This window comes from Lathyrus oleraceus, chromosome 6, assembly GCF_024323335.1.
Source record: "Lathyrus oleraceus cultivar Zhongwan6 chromosome 6, CAAS_Psat_ZW6_1.0, whole genome shotgun sequence".
In the NCBI taxonomy this organism is placed as follows: domain Eukaryota; kingdom Viridiplantae; phylum Streptophyta; class Magnoliopsida; order Fabales; family Fabaceae; genus Lathyrus; species Lathyrus oleraceus.
This window is the reverse complement of record NC_066584.1, coordinates 309,749,026-309,773,732: the sequence shown is the minus strand read 5'-3', so window position 1 is coordinate 309,773,732 and position 24,707 is coordinate 309,749,026.

Below are 24,707 nucleotides of genomic sequence, written 5' to 3'. Positions count from 1 at the left end.
CACATGGACACTTAATAAAAGTCATAAGATCAGACGATTGTGATATAAACTGAAGAAAGCATCCAACGATCCAGGATCAATCTGGCAATGGGAGGTGGCCAGCGCCACCGTCTTCTCCGGTGAGTACATGAACTCCGTCAAGAATTGCAGGTTCAAAAACCTCAACCAAAATCCACGATCCATATATCAAAATGAAGCTGGGGTGATGTACATCACCCCTGTAACCTTGAACCACACTCAAAATTCCTATAGAGTAAGAAATCTGAGCTGGAAGATTCAGGTATAAGAAATGCAGTTCAATAAAACACGAAATTGAAGCTACCACTAGCTTGCCTCTCAAGTGAGGACTTCAGAAAACACATTGACCAGACAAATAGATCAAAGAGTAATGAGTTTCGAAGAGAAAACCAGTTGATGATCACCTTTGAATTCTGGAGATTTGAGCTTGCTTCCTTGCTTCCTTTGGCCAAACAGAAGATCAATGGAGTATGAGAGAGAGGTCTAGGAACTTTAGATCTAGAAATTCAACCTGATTTAGTTGAATTTCAGATCTGAGAAATTGAAGAAAATTGGAATAGTTCCTTTAGGTGTGGCTCGGTTTTGATTTCTGCAGCACTTCAGATTGATTCATGGATGAAATTTGAATGGAATGATGCTCTTATTTATAGATGGAGAGGCAAGGCAAGTGTGATTCAATCCGTGTGCATGGCAAATGGATACTCTTTACATGGGCTTGCATGATCATTCAAAAGGCCCAAATTCAATGCGAAATGCAATCTGAGACATAGTTGAACTGAAGTGGACGTGTAATTGGCAATGCACAAGCTTGTATAATGAGTTCCAACATGTTATGCACAATTATTCCTAAAACTTCTCCTCTTTGAAAATGCCATTTTCCAAATCCAAACATGAGCATGTGAGTAATGGTTGGAAAGGTCTTGATGTAAGGAACAAATGTTATGTTGGGCAAAAATCCAATTGAAGTGTGGAAATTAGTGAATTCTGAGTTTAAAGTGTAAGGTGCAAAACATGCAAAGGCAAGGTTTCCAAATTTGGCCAATGTTAAAGCCCCTCTATTTTGATGAAAGAGTTATGGGCACTTGAAGTTGGACTTTTTTTTACTTTCAATGCATTTGGTCCAAAGTGACCTATAATGTTTTGCATTATCACATGTATTTCCTTTGAGATTTTAAAATTTTGTTCAATATAACATTTGAATTAGACATCTTAAGCTTTCTAATTCATTTGATCCCACCTCAAAATCATAAACAATGAATGAGTTATGTTTTTGGGAAGTTGACCCAAAATTAGGGTTTCAGTCAAAATGACCTATAATGTATTGGAATGGGAGATGAACTTCCAAGCTTCAAATAAATTTTTTATGAACATGAAAGTTGTTCATATTATCCTTAAGAACATTGTTCCTTTTGGGATCATCTCCATTTCACCAACACATAAAAAGTTAGGCCTCAGTGCATTTCAAAATAGTCAGATGAATTGACTGATCAACTTCTCAAGTCCATGAATCATATCTTGATGAATTAATGATTGAGGGCACACAAATAAGTTCAAATATGCATGAAATGATGAATTAAAGAACTTCCCTTGATTGTATTTGATCATGGGCTGAGGTTGCTTCAAGAGCAAGGCATTGTGGATGATCAGATGAACTAGGGTTTCCTTGGGGATCCAACCTCAAACCCTTTGACTTTCTTTGATCAAAATGATGGATTGGGATGCTAGGGAGGCATATTTGATAGATAAGAGCTTTGGGAACCATTACCATGCTTGCTATCATCTTCACTTGGCCATATCTCTGCACTACGAATCTCCTTGAAGCTCTTGACCTTATGATTGCTCAAGCTACAAACAAAAGATGTTAGTGACATATTTTTGTGATTTTGGTTAATAAACAAAATGAGAAAAGCAATTATATACAATTCAAGCATGCTTTGTGATCTCAAACCACTCACAAGAAGAGACCACACCCAAAGGTAAGGAGCCAAGATGCTTATGATCCTTGAGGCAATGCAAATGCAATGTTATGATGCAATAAGGGATCTTAGGGACAAAATTGGGGTCTTACACTAATCATAAGAAAATAATACTTTTAAGGGATCTCATATGAGTGAGTTTTTCGCATCAACCCAACGAGTCTCATGTCTCGCAGGCTAACACTACACAACCACAATCCTAGCTTAGGTTTTTATCATTGCTCGGGTATAAATATTTTCCTCACACAATGCCAATAATCAGAGAGTTCCAATGATACTATATAACATCATACAGCAATTGGAAATACATATACAAAGCATACAAAGATAAAGAGGATAAGAAACAGGAAAGCAAATAAAAAGCAAACACTCAAACATAAAAATAACTATAGTAGGGTTGACTTTCTTAGGAATTTCAGTCGCCAGCAGTCAAATCTCAAAAAAAGCGATCCTTAAAGCCGTCACCAAATGTTATTTATTCCCAAAGAAGTAAGGGAAAATATCTATAAAACCATTAAAATAAAAACAAAAAGAAAATGGTTGTCACAACCAAATCCGGGTTCGGGAGTCTATTATGCAATGGAAGGTATTAGAATCCCTCACATCTGTTGTACTCAACGGGAACCTCTTAGTTAGATTTGCGAGTTGAATGTTAGCTTATGTTAATTTTGATATTCTACTTATTGAGCAAGAAAAAGAAAGAAAGGAAAAAAAATTATTAAAGGGGTGTCTGACAAGATTTCAAAATTGTGCTCCTACGTATCTCTAGGTGCTATAGAGAACTCAAGGGCACATAGTTATGCTTAGAAAGAACTATTGAGTTGATTTCTTTTATGGAGTGATCCTTTAGACATATCGAGTGACTAAACCTTTACTTGTTGCTCGCTCTTGGATACGGAAGTCTTTATTTGTTTCATGTCGTTATGGATAAAGCACACTCGTTTCTGAAAATGTTTTCGAAGTCATGCAAAGGCGGAAAACAAGTTTGATTGGTTAAGTTACTAATAAGTGGAGACATGCATCCAAACAAGGAGCTCTAATGCAATACTCGAATGCCTAAAAAGGAAGAGGCCTAAGCCCAACCACTCTCTTTTCATCCAAAATTTTATTATAAAAATGTGTGGCAAATTAGGTCAAAGTTCCTTAACAAAAGGCGATTATTTACACAGGGAGCTCTATAGCAGTGCCCAAATAATCTGGAAGGAGAAGGTTGATACCCAATCAATCTTTTTCTTCTATAAGAGAAATGACTTAATTTATATGATTATTGTATTTTAATATGAAAGACGAACGTTCGGTCATAGAGCTCTACAACATTGCCCAAATATTCAGAGAAGGGGAAAGTCTACATCATCCTTCTTTTTTCATCCATCTTGTTTGTAAAACTAGGATGATAAGATTTTGATTGTGAAAATTGTTTGAAGTCGATAATAAAGTTAGCTTGAAAATGGTTTTAGAAAATGAAAGTTGACTTGAGTTTGAAAATATAGTTCGATTAAATTTGGAAAAAAAATCATTAAGAAAGAAACATTATTTATATTCATTAATAATAACTTTAATCAATCAAACAAATTAATCATTAAAAATAAGATAAAATCAACAAGGGGTGTAAGAAAAAAAACATGGAGCTCGAAGAGTAATTAAAAAAACAGAAAAGAAAGAAAATTGGGTCTAGAGTCAAATCTAAATTTCAAAACTCATTTGAGTGATATATAAAAGAACTAAAAAAAGGGATGATAGTAAATAAATAAAAACTAACTAAATAAAGAGAGAGACCATGAAGTTATATCTTTGTGTGTGTATGTGTAAAGGAATCAATAAAACCACATTTTGCTCATTTAAACCAATATCAAAAATTTCAAAATAAGAACAATTAAAAGGGAAAGAAAATATGATCAGTATTCTCCATTTTAGAAATAAAAAATTAAATATAGCTATTAATAATCATAAAAGGAAAAAAAATCACCTTAAACTTTTCAACCTATTTATTACAGTATATCTTAATTTTTGAGACAAACATAAAAACTTCTCATATGAATCCATCTCTCTCTCACTCTCTCTTTCTTAATTAAAAATAAAACATGTGACCTTCTCTCTTTCAACCCTTTCACACAGTAAAAATAAACAAACCCTCAATCTCTTTAACCAGAAAAAAATCTTTCATAAAAAATTTAATTTGTCTCGGTCCTCACTTTAATAAAACTCTCACAAGAAATATCAATGAAAATCACACTGAAACAAATACATTTTTCTTAGATCATGAAACCAAACGAAAGAATGTGATGCAAGACATGGAAATAAGCAAACAACTCATGATAATTGATGAAGGTGTACCAATTGTAACCATTAAAACGAAGGCAGAATCTGGTGAAAATACTGCAACCATTGAAATGAAGGCAGAATCTGGTGAAAATATTGTAACCATTGAAACACTGCAATTTTTCATGTTGCAGGATGTTATTGTAGTTTTTTATGAAGAAAATGAAGGTTGTGAGTTTTTTACGTGGTTAAAATATTGTGTTATGGAGTTAAATGTATGTTTCTCGCCGGTTCATATTGATTGTGTTAAAGGAAGTTTTCCGGGGGAGGAAATGTATTTGTGTGGTTGTGATTTCAGTGTGGTGGATCAAGGTGAAAAGCTTGTAGTGGTGAGCCTATCGTTGGAAAATAGTAAGGTGAAGGACTTTTGAATATGTTTGTGGTGGTGAGTGGATAAAAGGAGGAATAATGATGAACGATTGTGTGTAAAGTTGTAGTATGTATCAGTGTATGAAAGAATAAAAATCGTGAGTCCTCTTTCGATGTGAGAGGAAAGAGTTTATTTAAGGCTCTGTTTGAATTCCTTCCACCAAAATAATCTGTTTTTTCTTATGTCAATGTGTGTAGGGGTGGACAAGAACCGTTCACCCGGCCAAATCTGCCGGTAACCGAAAAAAAAAACGAAATGGGCGGATTCAAACGGTCTACCGAGTCAGTGATTAAAATATAGCAGTTTCAATTGGGTTTATATGGGCGGGTCGAGTTCAAAATTCTGAACCGCGGATACCCAAACCCGCCCAATTGAGATACCCTCCTAGGGTTTTCCAGCAGACAAAGTTCATTCTGTTCTCTCACTCACCGTCATTCACCACCCACCACCTTCAACTCTCACCACTCACCGTCCAATTTTCAATCCACGCGCCGCTTTCGGTTTCCGCTGCTTCCACACCTCAGCTCATCTTCCAACGCTTCGTGGCTCGCCGCTCTTTTCCGCCAACACACTCACCGCTAATTCCGTTCCGGTATGTATTCTCACCAGCCTAGGTTTTTATATACGGTGGAGTATGTATTCAATTTTTATGTATTCAATCACCGTTCCGCTTTAGTTTCAATTGATCTTTCGGCAAATCAGTTGAATGGAACACTTCCACATGGTTTTGGTGATGCTTTTCCTAATCTTAGGACATTGAACCTTGCAGAGAATGATATCTTTGGTGGTGTCTCAGATTTTTCAGGGTTGAAATCTATTGTGAGTCTTAACACATCAGGAAATTCATTTCAGGGTTCTGTTACAGATGTTTTTGTGTTAAAGTTGGAGGTTTTGGACCTTAGCAGAAACCAATTTCAAGGTCACATTTCTCAGGTAAACTACTACAATTGGTATCATTTAGTTTATCTTGATTTGTCGGAGAATCGGCTTAGTGGTGAAAATTTCCAAAACTTTAATGGCACACCGAATTTAAAGCACCTTAACCAGCCTAGGTTTTTATATACGGTGGAGTATGAGGTTTTTCGGATGATGCTCGGAAACGCACCATAACGTACCTATGAATTTCATGTGGTTGATGATTTTTGGAGTTTTATATGCATTATTTTGATTGGATTTAGTCTTCAACAGTTTTGATTGGATTTTAGGAGTTTTATACGCATTATTCTGAATTGTTCTTTATTCTCTGCAGGTTGGTGTTGTTTCTGATTATGACTTGTCTAAAGCAGAAAACAAGTAAGAGCTTCCACCATTTATTGCTTTTTTTCATACTTTAAGTGCTTTTCTTAGGACCTTTCAAATTGTTTTTACAAATTATCTTGTTGAACTTATAATTAAAAGTAAATTATGTTGGTTAATAAGCTAAAGTAAGTTATCCAAACATTCTTAAGTCATTGTAGAAATTCAGTGCATTTCAGTTTCAACTCAAATAGCTATCATCTATTTTCATGTTATTTTATCTGTTAATGACTTTTTTCAAATAGCCAATTTTTACTTGATTTCTATTTTAAATTTTGCAACCTGCTTTTCCTTCAATTATGTTGATTATGGCTCCGTCATTTTTCAATGATGGGTCAGCCTAATCAAACTATACCTACTGAATATGTCATGAATGAAGTTGGTTCAACAGCAACAACTGAAGTTGTTGGAGCAGAATTAGTTAATACCCAACCTACAAAGAAGAGGAAAGCTAGTGCAAGTGGTTCTAGGCAATCATCTGCTTGTTGGGAGCACTTTATTAGATTACCAGATGACTTAGTTGATACACCAAACAATATATTATTGTATTAATTATCTATGTGGTTTTTTAGTTGGATTTACTACTAATTAATTATGAATTGAAGTTGGTAATGTCATGGTCGGTTGTCCATTAGTTATATGAAGTATTGCTAATTGTGTCAATAGAACATTTTGAGGCCATGCAGGAACAATTTGGAGCTAAGACATTTTTGATATATGTAGAACTTGTGTTTAGCAAAACAGGAGAAACAATTGGAGTAAACTATATGGGAATGGAAATAACAGATCAGGTAAAAAATTGTTGTTTTGGTTTTTGAAAGTACTTAATTAATATCTTATTCTTCTTGTGAAGAGAATATTCATAATATTGAAAAAAACGCAGGTGAGAAAAAGAGAAAAAATGGCCAAGCTAAGGGAAGAAATTGCAGTTCAGAAAGCTAAGGAAACAGAACTTAATAAAACCATTCACATTACAGGTTCGCTTAGTCATTCACGCCAAATCTATTTTTTTTTGTTCTTAATGCTGTTGAAGGGTGCTTAATTCTCTTTTGGTTGCTGCACATTTGTTTTCTCAGATGGTGTTGTTTCTGTTATGAGTTCATTCTGCAAGCAACTTAGTTGATAATGTGCACACTGTCTCTGGCAGATGCACATCTTAGTTATTGCATCTTATGTGTTAAACTCCTAATTCATGAATGCACATCTGTCTTCTGATGCATCTTATGTGTTGAACTCCTAATGCATGAATGCACACATCTGTTCTGATGCATCTTATGTGTTAAACTCCTAATGCATGAATGCACACATATCTGTCTTCTGATGCAACTTATGTGTTAAGCTCCTAATTCATGAATGCACATATATCTGTCTTCTGATGCATCTTGCGTGTTAAACTCTTAATGCAGGAATGCACATATATCCCCCCATATATCGATCATGTACGGTACTTTTAAGAAAGCTACGACACTATTTTTGTTTAGAAGTCATTACTCTGATGAATCTTATTGAGTAAACACCAATACTTCACACATCATCTAATTCTGTTTCTAGAATGAATAGTCATTAGTTTTCTTCTGATTGATAGGTTTTGCATCTGATACATACTTTTAAGAAAGCTAGAACACAATTTGGTTTAGAAGTCTTACTGATGAATCTTATTGAGTACACATCAATACTTTACACAATTTATCTAATCCTGTTTCTAGAATGAATAGAGTCATTAGGTTTCTTCTATTGATATGTTTTGCATCTGATTATATAATTGCATTATGACAGTGTCTTTTTTGTATTTTGTCATTTCAAACGAGAACTTAAGTTCTGGGTTTTGGTTGTTGTTGTGCTGCTCTAACACATGACTAAGCAAACTGATCATTGAAAGTGGAAACATAATTCAACATAATCCATTATTTTTTCGAATTGATATTAACAATTAGTAAAACAGTTATCCAGACATATTAAATGTATATTAATTTTTACCATTAGAGATTGTGATTTGACACAAATCAAATACATGGTTTTAGTGCTGATTCCACATTAGTGCCACCACCGTTTGCCTGCCAAATTTAGACATATGCAATGATTTCCGACTCAACGCATCAGCCACTACATTTGCTTTACCCGGATGGTAATTCAAACCAAAGTCATAATCCTTCAGGAATTCTAACCATCTCCTCTGTCTCATATTCAGTTCTTTCTGATCAAACAAATACTTTAAACTTTTATGGTCACTGAAAACCTCAAATCTCGACCCGTACAAGTAATGCCTCCATAACTTCAGAACAAACACTACAGCTGCTAACTCTAAATCGTGTGTCGGATAGTTCTTCTCATGAACTCTCAGTTGTCTCGAAGCATAAGCTATAACCTGCTTATTCTGCATCAACACACCACCCAAACCCAACAATGAAGCATCACAGTAAACTTCAAATGATTCCGACGGACTCGGTAATATCAGAATAGGAGCAGTAGTCAACCTTCTCTTTAACTCTTGGAAACCTTCTTCACATTTTGAGTCCCAAACAAACGCTTGTCCCTTTCTAGTCAACATCGTCAACGGTAACGCCAACTTAGAAAATCCCTCAATGAACTTCCTATAATAACCTGCAAGTCCAAGAAAACTCCTTATCTCAAAAACTGACTTCGGAGCTTCCCACTTAGATACCGCTTCTATCTTAGAAGGATCAACAGCAACACCACCTCTTGAAATCACATGACCAAGAAAACTAACCTCTTCTAACCAAAATTCACATTTAGAGAGTTTAGCAAATAACTTCTTTTCTCGTAGAACTTCTAAAACCACTCTCAAATGCTCAGCATGCTCTTCTTCAGATTTCGAATACACCAAAATGTCATCAATAAACACCACAACAAACTGGTCTAGGTACGGATGGAAAATCCTATTCATATACTCCATGAATACTCCAGGCGCATTAGTCACACCAAAAGGCATTACAGAATACTCATAATGTCCATACCTCGTTCTGAAAGCAGTCTTCTGAATATCCTCAGTTTTCACACGTATCTGATGATACCCAGATCTCAAATCTATCTTGCTGAACACACTCGCACCAACCAACTGATCCATCAAATCATCAATCCTCGGCAAAGGATACCGATTCTTGATCGTCACTTTATTCAGTTGCCTGTAGTCCACACACAACCTCATAGTACCTTCTTTCTTCTTAACCAACAACACTGGTGCACCCCACGGTGACACACTCGGACGAATAAATTTCTTATCCAACAGATCTTCCAACTGACTCTTCAATTCAGCTAACTCAACAGCAGACATACGGTACGGAGCCATCGATATCGGTCTAGTACCAGGTACCAAATCAATCGAGAACTCAACTTCACGCTCTGGCGGCAATTCATTCACTTCTTCAGGAAACACATCAGGAAAATCACACACCACCGCTAGATCGCCAATCACCAGTTTATCTTTAGCCTCCAGAGTCGCTAACAGCATAAACAACTCCGCCCCATCTGCTACTTCCTTATTCACCTGCCTGGCTGATAGAAACAAACTCTTTCCTTCTTCAATCTCAGGAAATATCACAGTCTTATCAAAACAGTTGATAGAAACTCGGTTAAACACCAACCAGTTCATTCCCAAGATAACATCAATCTGCACTAGTGGAAGACACACAAGGTCCACCCCAAAGTCTCTACCAAAAATACTCAAAGGACAATTCAAACAAACTGAAGTAGTAGTCACTGAACCCTTCGCAGGAGTATCAATCACCATACTTCCAAGCATCTCAGATATCTCTAACTTAAGTTTCACAGCACAATCCAAAGATATAAAGGAATGAGTAGCACCGGTGTCAATAATAGCTACAAGAGGAAAGCCATTAATATAACACGTACCTCGGATCAAACGATCATCTGCAGAAGTCTCAGAACCCGATAAAGCAAAGACCTTGCCTCCTGACTGATTCTCTTTCTTCGGCTTAGGACACTGTGGACTGATATGACCCAACTCTCCACAATTGAAACAAGTTACAGTCTTCAACCGACACTCTGCAGCCAAATGACCACCTTTTCCACACTTGAAACACTTCATCTCAGCACTGGTACACTCATGGACACGATGTCCAGCCCGACCACATCTATAACACTTAGCAGGGGCACTAGAGTCTCCCCCACTAGGCCTCTTCATCCCACTCTGCTTCTGGAAACCTTTGCTAGCTGCATAGGGTTTTCCACGATCATTCTGATTCTTGCCTTTCCTATCAACTCTCTGTTGATAGCTCTCTGCTCTGGCTTTGGAATCCTGTTCAAAAATCCTGCAACAGTCAACCAAGTCAGAAAACACTCTGATTCGTTGGTATCCAATAGCCTGCTTGATCTCGGGACGTAACCCGTTCTCAAACTTCACACATTTCGAAAATTCTCCAGCAGCCTCATTATAGGGAGTGTAATACTTCGACAGCTCTGTGAACTTAGCAGCATACTCAGTAACCGACTTGTTACCCTGCTTCAACTCTAAGAACTCTATCTCTTTCTTTCCTCTGACATCTTCTGGAAAGTACTTCCTCAGGAATCTCTCTCTGAACACAGCCCAAGTGATTTCAGCATTCCCAGCAGTTTCCAACTCAGTGCGGGTAGCAACCCACCAATCATCGGCTTCTTCTGACAGCATATGCGTACCGAACCTGACCTTCTGGTTATCGGCACACTCAGTCACTCGGAAGATTCTCTCTATCTCCTTCAACCACTTCTGAGCGCCATCTGGATCGTATGCTCCCTTGAACATTGGAGGATTATTCTTCTGGAACTCACTCAGTTGACGAGCAGCTCCCATTCCCACCACATTCGGATTCTCTCCAAGTACTCCAGCTAGCATACCCAGAGCCTCAGCAATCGCAGCATCATCTCTACCTCTTCCAGCCATCTCTATTCTGAAAACCCAAACAAACTAAAACAATGAGTACTGATAGGGTTACACAACACCTATACCGTACAGGGGAAACAGAATAATTACGACTCGACTCGACCGACTATGCTTTGATACCACTAATGTAACACCCTTCTAAAATACCCCAAATATCTAATTAAAATAACAACATATATAAATCAGAGAAATTATGCATCCAAGGGTGTCACACAACATTTCACACTATTCATCAAAGTAGCTTGTCATGCTCATTTATTTATCAAATAAAACAGTTGCATAATACGCAGCGGATAGAGATCAAATTATCATTCAAAACATGTAACATATTACATGTAAAATGGTTCACGACCAATCAATAAAATATTCAAAACATCCCATCCCGATGTTACATCTATCAGAGCATGACCCACTAAGGAGACTACACTAGACTCCAAGTGTTAGCTTCTACTCAACTCATTGCTCGTTACCTGAAAAATAGTTGTAAGGGTGAGTTCCTCAATCGATATAATAAGCATTATAGAATATAATGTCATGTTAAGTAATTTAACACATTAATCACCCTAATCGTATTCACACATTCAGTAACGGCACACCAACTCAATAATTACTGATAGGGTTCTGATAGGGTTACACAACACCTATACCGTACAGGGGAAACAGAATAATTACGACTCGACTCGACCGACTATGCTCTGATACCACTAATGTAACACCCTTCTAAAATACCCCAAATATCTAATTAAAATAACAACATATATAAATCAGAGAAATTATGCATCCAAGGGTGTCACACAACATTTCACACTATTCATCAAAGTAGCTTGTCATGCTCATTTATTTATCAAATAAAACAGTTGCATAATACGCAGCGGATAGAGATCAAATTATCATTCAAAACATGTAACATATTACATGTAAAATGGTTCACGACCAATCAATAAAATATTCAAAACATCCCATCCCGATGTTACATCTATCAGAGCATGACCCACTAAGGAGACTACACTAGACTCCAAGTGTTAGCTTCTACTCAACTCATTGCTCGTTACCTGAAAAATAGTTGTAAGGGTGAGTTCCTCAATCGATATAATAAGCATTATAGAATATAATGTCATGTTAAGTAATTTAACACATTAATCACCCTAATCGTATTCACACATTCAGTAACGGCACATCAACTCAAACATCATACTCAACACCAATACAACTCATATTCATACTCACTAGCAACACCACACACGTATAATATTGGAATACATCCATCCATATTATACGCCATACATAATTTATGCAATGAGACTCCACACATGCGGTACCGACTATTCTTGAACATATAGTTCAAGCTCACCGATCAATCCAGATACGGCTACTAAGCTCACTAGTCCCACTCATTTGAGATCTAATGACTCACTCACTAATTCCTCACCATGGGAATTAGCTACAGCCCCGAAGGCTATGCTATGCACACTAATCACCTAGTATGCCAACATCAACAACAATTCCATAATGATTCACTCACTAATTCCTCACCATGGGAATTAGCTACAGCCCCACAGGCTATGCTATGCACGCTAATCATCTAGCAATGCAACATCAATAACAATCCACAATAGACATATGCTCACACTCTAAGCCATACAACAGTCCATTCACAAATACATGCATAATATATACATTCACAGCATTATGCATATCATCATACATCATCAACACATGTATCAACACATCATATCATGTCAAATAATTAAACACAGTATTAGCACACTCTACTAATACCTATACTGCTCAAAACAGCGGGAAATAATCCCTACTATATCACACACCGATATAGGCAACCACCAATTAGGCACACATCATTTTAATTAACACTTTTTCCACTCTGCAACAGCGTTAACCGGTTAACGCCCTGGGTTAACCGGTTAACGCAGGAAAAACACGCTTACTGCCCAAAACTTATCAGTGTTAACCGGTTAACGCCCTGGGTTAACCGGTTAACGCAGGCAAAACAGCACTAATTCTCAATTCGTAACAGTGTTAACCGGTTAACACCCTGGGTTAACCGGTTAACACAGACAAAACAGCAGTTCCTGCGCTAACACAAAGCAGAATGCAGAATTCTCCGCATTTCCGCCGTTAGAGGACTTCCGGACCTCCGATTCCAATTCCGTAAAAAACTATACGTCCAGTCAATTACGACACACACCATTATCGATTCAATTACAGTTTTTAACACAGTTTATCCAACATCATTTTCAGCATTCACAATCCCAATTAGGGTCAATTCAACGGTTTATCACTACCCATTACATGCTAACCCATAATACCCATTAAACGACGATAAACCCCCCTTACCTGAGTTAATCCGGCAAATCTTTGAGCTCCAAGCTCTTCTCTTCTCCAACCTTTGCTCTCTGGTTCTTCCTCTTGCTCTGCCTCTTTCAGCCGCTTCTCTGAGTTTCACGTGAAAACCTTATTTTCCAAAAATGAACTCTTTTTACTTATTCCAACTTATATATTTTCCAAATTATATTATTATTCCAATAATAATAATAATTCAATAATTCCAAAATAATAATAACAATAATAATCCAATTATCTAATTAAATTAATAAATATATTATTAACTTAATTTAAATAATTATCATATTATTATCGGGGTGTTACAACTCTCCCCCACTAAAAGAGTTTTCGTCCTCGAAAACATACCTCAAGCGAACAACTCTGGGTAAGACTCCTTCATCTTACTCTCAAGTTCCCAAGTCACATTGCCACCTGCTGGTCCTCCCCAAGCTACCTTCACCAAGGCAATCTCTTTACCCCGCAACTGCTTCAACTCTCGATCCTCGATCCTCATAGGTGATGTTTCAACAGTCAGGTTATCTCTCACCTGTACATCATCTACTTGGACTACATGCGACGGATCATGAATGTACCTCCTCAACTGAGACACATGAAAAACCTCATGCAAATTCGCAAGCGACGGCGGTAAAGCGACACGATAGGCTACCTCCCCTATCCTCTCCAAAATCTGATAAGGACCAATAAATCGAGGTGTCAACTTCTTCGACTTCAAAGCTCGACCAACACCAGTTATCGGAGTAACACGGAGAAACACATGATCTCCCTCTTGGAACTCAAGTGACTTCCTCCTCTTATCATGATAACTCTTCTGACGACTCTGAGCAATTCTCATCTTCTCCTGAATCATCTTAATCTTTTCTGTAGTCTGTTGAACAATCTCCGGTCCAACCACAGCACTCTCACCGGACTCATACCAACATAACGGTGTCCGACATCTCCTACCATACAAAGCTTCAAACGGTGCCAGACCAATGCTCGAATGAAAACTATTGTTGTAGGTAAACTCAATCAAAGGTAAATAACAATCCCAAGCACCTCCCTTTTCCAAAACACAAGCTCTCAAAAGATCCTCTAATGACTGAATCGTCCTCTCAGTCTGACCATCAGTCTGCGGATGATATGCAGAACTCAATCTCAGCTTAGTTCCCAAAGCCCTCTGCAAACCTTCCCAGAACTTCGATGTAAATCTAGGATCTCTGTCCGAAACAATACTCGACGGAATACCATGCAAACTTACAACCTTCTCAATATACAACTCAGCTAATCTCTCTAACGGATAATCCATTCTGATCGGAATGAAATGAGCCGATTTTGTCAACCTGTCAACAATCACCCAAATGGCTTCAAAATTCTTATTTGTCCTTGGCAAACCAGAAACAAAATCCATACTGATACTATCCCACTTCCACTCTGGAATAGCCAACGGTTGCATTAGCCCAGACGGCTTCTGATGCTCAATCTTTGACTTCTGACAAGTCAAACAGGAATAAACAAAACTCGCAATTTCTCTTTTCATCCCCGGCCACCAAAATAACTTTTTCAAATCATGATACATCTTCGTAGCTCCAGGATGAATACTCAAGCCACTACGATGTCCTTCCTCCAGAATACTCTTCTTAAGTTCGGTAACATCCGGAATACACACCCGATTACCAAATTTCAAAACACCATTCTCATCCACTCTGAATTCACCACCTTGGCCTTGATTCACTAAAGTCAACTTATCAACCAAAAACACATCGGATTTCTGACCCTCTCTGATCTCATCCAGAATACCACTGTTAACTTCAACATTCCCAATTTAACACTATTGTGAGTACTCTCACACACCAAACTCAAGTCTCTAAACTGCTCAATTAAATCCAATTCCTTAACCATTAACATAGACATATGCAATGATTTCCGACTCAACGCATCAGCCACTACATTTGCTTTACCCGGATGGTAATTCAAACCAAAGTCATAATCCTTCAGGAATTCTAACCATCTCCTCTGTCTCATATTCAGTTCTTTCTGATCAAACAAATACTTTAAACTTTTATGGTCACTGAAAACCTCAAATCTCGACCCGTACAAGTAATGCCTCCATAACTTCAGAACAAACACTACAGCTGCTAACTCTAAATCGTGTGTCGGATAGTTCTTCTCATGAACTCTCAGTTGTCTCGAAGCATAAGCTATAACCTGCTTATTCTGCATCAACACACCACCCAAACCCAACAATGAAGCATCACAGTAAACTTCAAATGATTCCGACGGACTCGGTAATATCAGAATAGGAGCAGTAGTCAACCTTCTCTTTAACTCTTGGAAACCTTCTTCACATTTTGAGTCCCAAACAAACGCTTGTCCCTTTCTAGTCAACATCGTCAACGGTAACGCCAACTTAGAAAATCCCTCAATGAACTTCCTATAATAACCTGCAAGTCCAAGAAAACTCCTTATCTCAAAAACTGACTTCGGAGCTTCCCACTTAGATACCGCTTCTATCTTAGAAGGATCAACAGCAACACCACCTCTTGAAATCACATGACCAAGAAAACTAACCTCTTCTAACCAAAATTCACATTTAGAGAGTTTAGCAAATAACTTCTTTTCTCGTAGAACTTCTAAAACCACTCTCAAATGCTCAGCATGCTCTTCTTCAGATTTCGAATACACCAAAATGTCATCAATAAACACCACAACAAACTGGTCTAGGTACGGATGGAAAATCCTATTCATATACTCCATGAATACTCCAGGCGCATTAGTCACACCAAAAGGCATTACAGAATACTCATAATGTCCATACCTCGTTCTGAAAGCAGTCTTCTGAATATCCTCAGTTTTCACACGTATCTGATGATACCCAGATCTCAAATCTATCTTGCTGAACACACTCGCACCAACCAACTGATCCATCAAATCATCAATCCTCGGCAAAGGATACCGATTCTTGATCGTCACTTTATTCAGTTGCCTGTAGTCCACACACAACCTCATAGTACCTTCTTTCTTCTTAACCAACAACACTGGTGCACCCCACGGTGACACACTCGGACGAATAAATTTCTTATCCAACAGATCTTCCAACTGACTCTTCAATTCAGCTAACTCAACAGCAGACATACGGTACGGAGCCATCGATATCGGTCTAGTACCAGGTACCAAATCAATCGAGAACTCAACTTCACGCTCTGGCGGCAATTCATTCACTTCTTCAGGAAACACATCAGGAAAATCACACACCACCGCTAGATCGCCAATCACCAGTTTATCTTTAGCCTCCAGAGTCGCTAACAGCATAAACAACTCCCCCATCTGCTACTTCCTCATTCACCTGCCTGGCTGATAGAAACAAACTCTTTCCTTCTTCAATCTCAGGAAATATCACAGTCTTATCAAAACAGTTGATAGAAACTCGGTTAAACACCAACCAGTTCATTCCCAAGATAACATCAATCTGCACTAGTGGAAGACACACAAGGTCCATCCCAAAGTCTCTACCAAAAATACTCAAAGGACAATTCAAACAAACTGAAGTAGTAGTCACTGAACCCTTCGCAGGAGTATCAATCACCATACTTCCAAGCATCTCAGATATCTCTAACTTAAGTTTCACAGCACAATCCAAAGATATAAAGGAATGAGTAGCACCGGTGTCAATAATAGCTACAAGAGGAAAGCCATTAATATAACACGTACCTCGGATCAAACGATCATCTGCAGAAGTCTCAGAACCCGATAAAGCAAAGACCTTGCCTCCTGACTGATTCTCTTTCTTCGGCTTAGGACACTGTGGACTGATATGACCCAACTCTCCACAATTGAAACAAGTTACAGTCTTCAACCGACACTCTGCAGCCAAATGACCACCTTTTCCACACTTGAAACACTTCATCTCAGCACTGGTACACTCATGGACACGATGTCCAGCCCGACCACATCTATAACACTTAGCAGGGGCACTAGAGTCTCCCCCACTAGGCCTCTTCATCCCACTCTGCTTCTGGAAACCTTTGCTAGCTGCATAGGTTTCCACGATCATTCTGATTCTTGCCTTTCCTATCAACTCTCTGTTGATAGCTCTCTGCTCTGGCTTTGGAATCCTGTTCAAAAATCCTGCAACAGTCAACCAAGTCAGAAAACACTCTGATTCGTTGGTATCCAATAGCCTGCTTGATCTCGGGACGTAACCCGTTCTCAAACTTCACACATTTCGAAAATTCTCCAGCAGCCTCATTATAGGGAGTGTAATACTTCGACAGCTCTGTGAACTTAGCAGCATACTCAGTAACCGACTTGTTACCCTGCTTCAACTCTAAGAACTCTATCTCTTTCTTTCCTCTGACATCTTCTGGAAAGTACTTCCTCAGGAATCTCTCTCTGAACACAGCCCAAGTGATTTCAGCATTCCCAGCAGTTTCCAACTCAGTGCGGGTAGCAACCCACCAATCATAGGCTTCTTCTGACAGCATATGCGTACCGAACCTGACCTTCTGGTTATCGGCACACTCAGTCACTCGGAAGATTCTCTCTATCTCCTTCAACCACTTCTGAGCTCCATCTGGATCGTATGCTCCCTTGAACATTGGAGGATTATTCTTCTGGAACTCACTCAGTTGACGAGCAGCTCCCATTCCCACCACATTCGGATTCTCTCCAAGTACTCCAGCTAGCATACCCAGAGCCTCAGCAATCGCAGCATCATCTCTACCTCTTCCAGCCATCTCTATTCTGAAAACCCAAACAAACTAAAACAATGAGTACTGATAGGGTTACACAACACCTATACCGTACAGGGGAAACAGAATAATTACGACTCGACTCGACCGACTATGCTTTGATACCACTAATGTAACACCCTTCTAAAATACCCCAAATATCTAATTAAAATAAAAACATATATAAATCAGAGAAATTATGCATCCAAGGGTGTCACACAACATTTCACACTATTCATCAAAGTAGCTTGTCATGCTCATTTATTTATCAAATAAAACAGTTGCATAATACGCAGCGGATAGAGATCAAATTATCATTCAAAACATGTAACATATTACATGTAAAATGGTTCACGACCAATCAATAAAATATTCAAAACATCCCATCCCGATGTTACATCTATCAGAGCATGACCCACTAAGGAGACTACACTAGACTCCAAGTGTTAGCTTCTACTCAACTCATTGCTCGTTACCTGAAAAATAGTTGTAAGGGTGAGTTCCTCAATCGATATAATAAGCATTATAGAATATAATGTCATGTTAAGTAATTTAACACATTAATCACCCTAATCGTATTCACACATTCAGTAACGGCACACCAACTCAATAATTACTGATAGGGTTCTGATAGGGTTACACAACACCTATACCGTACAGGGGAAACAGAATAATTACGACTCGACTCGACCGACTATGCTCTGATACCACTAATGTAACACCCTTCTAAAATACCCCAAATATCTAATTAAAATAACAACATATATAAATCAGAGAAATTATGCATCCAAGGGTGTCACACAACATTTCACACTATTCATCAAAGTAGCTTGTCATGCTCATTTATTTATCAAATAAAACAGTTGCATAATACGCAGCGGATAGAGATCAAATTATCATTCAAAACATGTAACATATTACATGTAAAATGGTTCACGACCAATCAATAAAATATTCAAAACATCCCATCCCGATGTTACATCTATCAGAGCATGACCCACTAAGGAGACTACACTAGACTCCAAGTGTTAGCTTCTACTCAACTCATTGCTCGTTACCTGAAAAATAGTTGTAAGGGTGAGTTCCTCAATCGATATAATAAGCATTATAGAATATAATGTCATGTTAAGTAATTTAACACATTAATCACCCTAATCGTATTCACACATTCAGTAACGGCACACCAACTCAAACATCATACTCAACACCAATACAACTCATATTCATACTCACTAGCAACACCACACACGTATAATATGAGAATACATTCATTCATATTATACGCCATACATAATTTATGCAATGAGACTCCACACATGCGGTACCGACTATTCTTGAACATATAGTTCAAGCTCACCGATCAATCCAGATACGGCTACTAAGCTCACTAGTCCCACTCATTTGAGATCTAATGACTCACTCACTAATTCCTCACCATGGGAATTAGCTACAGCCCCGAAGGCTATGCTATGCACACTAATCACCTAGTATGCCAACATCAACAACAATTCCACAATGATTCACTCACTAATTCCTCACCATGGGAATTAGCTACAGCCCCACAGGCTATGCTATGCACTCTAATCATCTAGCAATGCAACATCAACAACAATCCACAATGGACATATGCTCACACTCTAAGCCATACAACAGTCCATTCACAAATACATGCATAATATATACATTCACAACATTATGCATATCATCATACATCATCAACACATGTATCAACACATCATATCATGTCAAATAATTAAACACAGTATTAGCACACTCTACTAATACCTATACTGCTCAAAACAGCGGGAAATAATCCCTACTATATCACACACCGATATAGGCAACCACCAATTAGGCACACATCATTTTAATTAACACTTTTTCCACTCTGCAACAGCGTTAACCGGTTAACGCCCTGGGTTAACCGGTTAACGCAGGCAAAACACGCTTACTGCCCAAAACTTATCAGTGTTAACCGGTTAACGCCCTGGGTTAACCGGTTAACGCAGGCAAAACAGCACTAATTCTCAATTCGTAACAGTGTTAACCGGTTAACACCCTGGGTTAACCGGTTAACGCAGACAAAACAGCAGTTCCTGCGCTAACACAAAGCAGAATGCAGAATTCTCCGCATTTCCGCCGTTAGAGGACTTCCGGACCTCCGATTCCAATTCCGTAAAAAACTATACGTCCAGTCAATTACGACACACACCATTATCGATTCAATTACAGTTTTTAACACAGTTTATCCAACATCATTTTCAGCATTCACAATCCCAATTAGGGTCAATTCAACGGTTTATCACTACCCATTACATGCTAACCCATAATACCCATTAAACGACGATAAACCCCCCTTACCTGAGTTAATCCGGAAAATCTTTGAGCTCCAAGCTCTTCTCTTCTCCAACCTTTGCTCTCTGGTTCTTCCTCTTGCTCTGCCTCTTTCAGCCGCTTCTCTGAGTTTCACGTGAAAACCTTATTTTCCAAAAATGAACTCTTTTTACTTATTCCAACTTATATATTTTCCAAATTATATTATTATTCCAATAATAATAATAATTCAATAATTCCAAAATAATAATAACAATAATAATCCAATTATCTAATTAAATTAATAAATATATTATTAACTTAATTTAAATAATTATCATATTATTATCGGGGTGTTACAATTACCCTATGCACAACTGCAATTATTGATAAAAGTAACCAGGTTGTTTCAAAGATTATTGATAATTTTACTGTGTTTACCATTGTATGAACATCTGCAGAAAGTGTTTTTGTTGAAGTGGAGCCAATTCTAAGATCTGCAATGGTCGGGCACAATGTGTGCATTTTCGCTTATGGTCAAACCAGCACAGGCAAGACATTCACCATGGTCAGTGATGTCAAAATTGTGTTCATCTGCTAATTAATGTTATCCAATGTATGCTGTGGTTTCTGATTGTATATGATTAATTTTAGGATGGTACAAATGAGCAGTTAGGGATTATTCCTCGAGCTATTGAAGAACTCTTTCGTCAAGCGTCAATGGATGCTTCGTCCTCTTTTACTTTTTCAATGAGACATCTGAATGAACCAACCATGTGCAGATGTAATATGTGTCGCATCCGCGAAAAAACAACCGGCGAGCTGAAACAAAAACAACACAGAGCCGCCACCGTGCGTTATTTATCCCAAAAGAGGGAAAGGAAACGCTCAGAGTAAACCTAGGAAAAAGCCTGGTCTCGCGACCAAAGAGAAAGGGTAAGGGAGTCGGTTACGCGAGGGGAAGGTATTAGCACCCCTCACGTCCGTCGTACTCGACGGGATCCACGCTCTAAAAGAAAGAAAAGGTTGCTAAACAAACATCACACACACACTCACCGAAGACAACACAGGTGGGGTAAAAGAGGAGAGGGCTCGCTAGGACATCGCGTCCTATGCCTACGTATCTCGTCTGGAACGAGAATCAGAGCTGCCGTAATTCGGCTCACGCACGCCAAACAAACAAACACAAACACAGGCAAACATGGAGCCTGAATGCCAACCACTGGACTTACATCAGCATCCGAACCAAAACACACACAAAAAGGCAAACGTGGAGCCCGAAAGCCAATTACTGGACTTGCATCGGCATCCGAACCAAACACACGCACACTGGAGCCCGAATGCCACTCAATGGACTTACATCAGCTTCCAAGCACACAACAACCAAACAAGTTAATAGGGAGTCGGGAACTCGAGCCTATAACTGTCAAGCACACACACAAAAAAGGAAAAAAAGTGCCCGGAGAGACCTCGCACGGTCTCCTGCCTACGTACCTCATCTGGTATGAGGATCAGGGCGACGTAGTTCCCCTGAAAGGGAAAGAAATTCTAACCAGATACAAAGGGAAGACACACTACCAGGGAGATGTACTCGAGCCTAGTGTTATCATGCATCATTGCCCTATGTTATGGTTTCTACCTACTTGCACCACAGCAAGCTAATCCTAACCAGGAAAAACAAGCATGCAAGCATCAATCAAAAATAAAGCAAACATTCACATAGCACACACTATATCCAGTCAAGTGAGGCTCAAACAAGGGTGGACTGCCGAGGCAAGTCAACTGTACAGGGTAGTGTTCGCTCTTAACCCTGACATTGAGAGTCAGGGTGAAGCAGATGAAAGGTGAGTGAAGATTAGACTTCACATCTCTTATCCCTGGCCAGGGAGAGCTTCCGACAAAGGAGCGTGGGTCCAGAAAGGAGGAACCCTTCTACGCTCAAGACTCTGACACAACTGTACAAAGTACAAGATCTTGGGTTAATGTCCCAATGCATCAACACAGGGGTGTGAGCAGAGGGACGACTCAACAGAATAGCGGGAGATAGATTGAATATCTCTATGATCCGCCAATTGCCTCATAGAGGTCTTTACCTGCTTGGGGACAAAATGTAAACAATCACAAACATCGCCTCTTAAGGAGGACTTCAGACAGTTGCCTGGCCAAGTAACAGGCCAGGTCTTCCAGACTACATGGAGAATAGAAATTCTACCTCAATTGGTTTAAAAACCAAGCAACAGCAAGCAAGTTCTCAAGGAACTGTAAGCAACTTAATGTACCTGAAATCAATCAAGTATCATCAGTACTCAGACAAACCAACAGTAAACAACAAAAGTCAAACAGTCAATTTGTACAGTCAACACAAGTTAATGCACATAAGTGCAAGCCATGAGCTCAAACTCAAGCATCAAACCCTACAACACAAAACCAATGTTAGTTGACAACATCAAACAAACTCAATTTACAACTTGCATTGTTCTCCTTAACGCTTTTGCATCTCAACCTGAAAATCCAAACCAAACATGCGAAACTAGACCACTAGGCCAAGCCTAGGATCCAAAGGGGATGAAAAATCCAAAACAGCAAGTGAAAATTATCCAAAATCACAATCAAACAATTTAAAAGCAAAACCAATTGGTCCCATGCTCATATCAATCACCATTATCATTTTATGCACAAAATATCACAAAGCATTCTATTTGCAACATCAAAAGACCAAACAGAAAGATCTCAATCAAATCAATATCAAAACAGCTCAATAAATTCCACAAAAATTCCAACCTAGACAGGACACATTCAATGAGTAGCATATTAATTTTCAGCTCATTTGGATCAATGTAAGTATGGAAATTAAATCAAGAAGTTCATACAAGTTCAAGCAAGCCAACACAAGGCATCAAAACAAGTATCAACTTCCATAAATCATAAAACAGTGACACAACAAGATAAATGAATGGGATCAAAACCACAATGACCTATAATGTGTCTAAAATTCTCATACCAAATTTCACACTCATCCAATACACTATGAGAATTTCACAAAAAAAATACAATCATGTGTCACACAATGTCACCAAATGGTTCAACAGAAGAGAAAATCACAATCAATTAGGAAATGTTATCAAAAATTCCAGAAAAAATCACATGTGATCTCAACATAAATATGTTCATTCTTGCAAAAAATTGGCTCAATTCAACATCCCTAAGAAAGGCAAATAAAATCATGAAGTTGACCTAGCTTGGTGTGACACAAATTGTCACACCTCTATTCAAAAATTCATATCTCAACAACCAAGTATCCAAAAATTACAAACTCTACATCAAAATCACCATCAAAGTGTCCAGAATATGCACAAAAAATTTCATCCATTCCTTTGAAAGCATCATCATTTTATGAAAGATATGGCAAAGCATGTACAAATGTGACACATTCAATCAATCTCTAAGCAATTTAATTTTTTACACGTGCACAAAAATCACAAAAATCATGATTAAATTCTACACATCACAAGGAGCATCATGAAAAAAACCTCACTCAATTTGGATAAAAAATGAATCTTCTATGAATTTTACAAGATCAAGCATCAAAATGAAATAAAGAAATGAAAAAGAAAAAGAAATAAATGAATTAACATGTGAAAATGGCAAACTTGTAATTTTTGAGCCACAGACCAAAACGGCATCGTTGCCATTAATGTGTTGGCACGGCTTGGCGGTAAACAAGATTCAAAATCAAGGCCAGGCGAATGAAGATCTAGCGCGCTATTCACCGCGTTCTTCATCAAGAACCTTCAGATTTTCCAGATTTTGGCCAAGAACAAAAATCAACCAAATGCTACAAACCACACATCATCGTGTTCGTCTTTCAACATAGATCAAAGATATGGAAAGCATTTATCCTAACTCTAAGCATAGCAACGGGATCGAGCGAAAGAAGATTCACATCCAAACATTCAAATCAATATATCTCTCTCAATACTCAACCAATTCACAAACTACAAGCATCACGTTAATCTACATTGAATGATCTTCCTAAACCATATAACAATTCATGCAATGGCGAAGTTCGAAAAATCACCTTGTGATGATGGCAGAGGTTGATCTTGATGTTTCCACGTGCAAAAGCAAAAACAGATGACGCTTATTGATGAGGAAGTTGAATGGAGTGATTATGCTAGCTCGAAACAGCACCAATTGCAAGAATCTTCAAAACTCCATTGTTGTGCAAGCTTTGAACAGTCCACTTTCTTGAAGCTTTAGCCACGAATTCATCAAAACAGTTTGTCCTCAAGGTTTATGGAGCATGAATCCATCAAGAATCATCAAGATTGATGCAGATTTGGCGAAGAAATGTTGAAAAATGTTGGATGAAGTTTTGGAGAATTTGAGAGAATTGGAGGGAAAGTTTGTTGCAATTCTTGGAAAATGAAATGTTGTTAACAAATTCT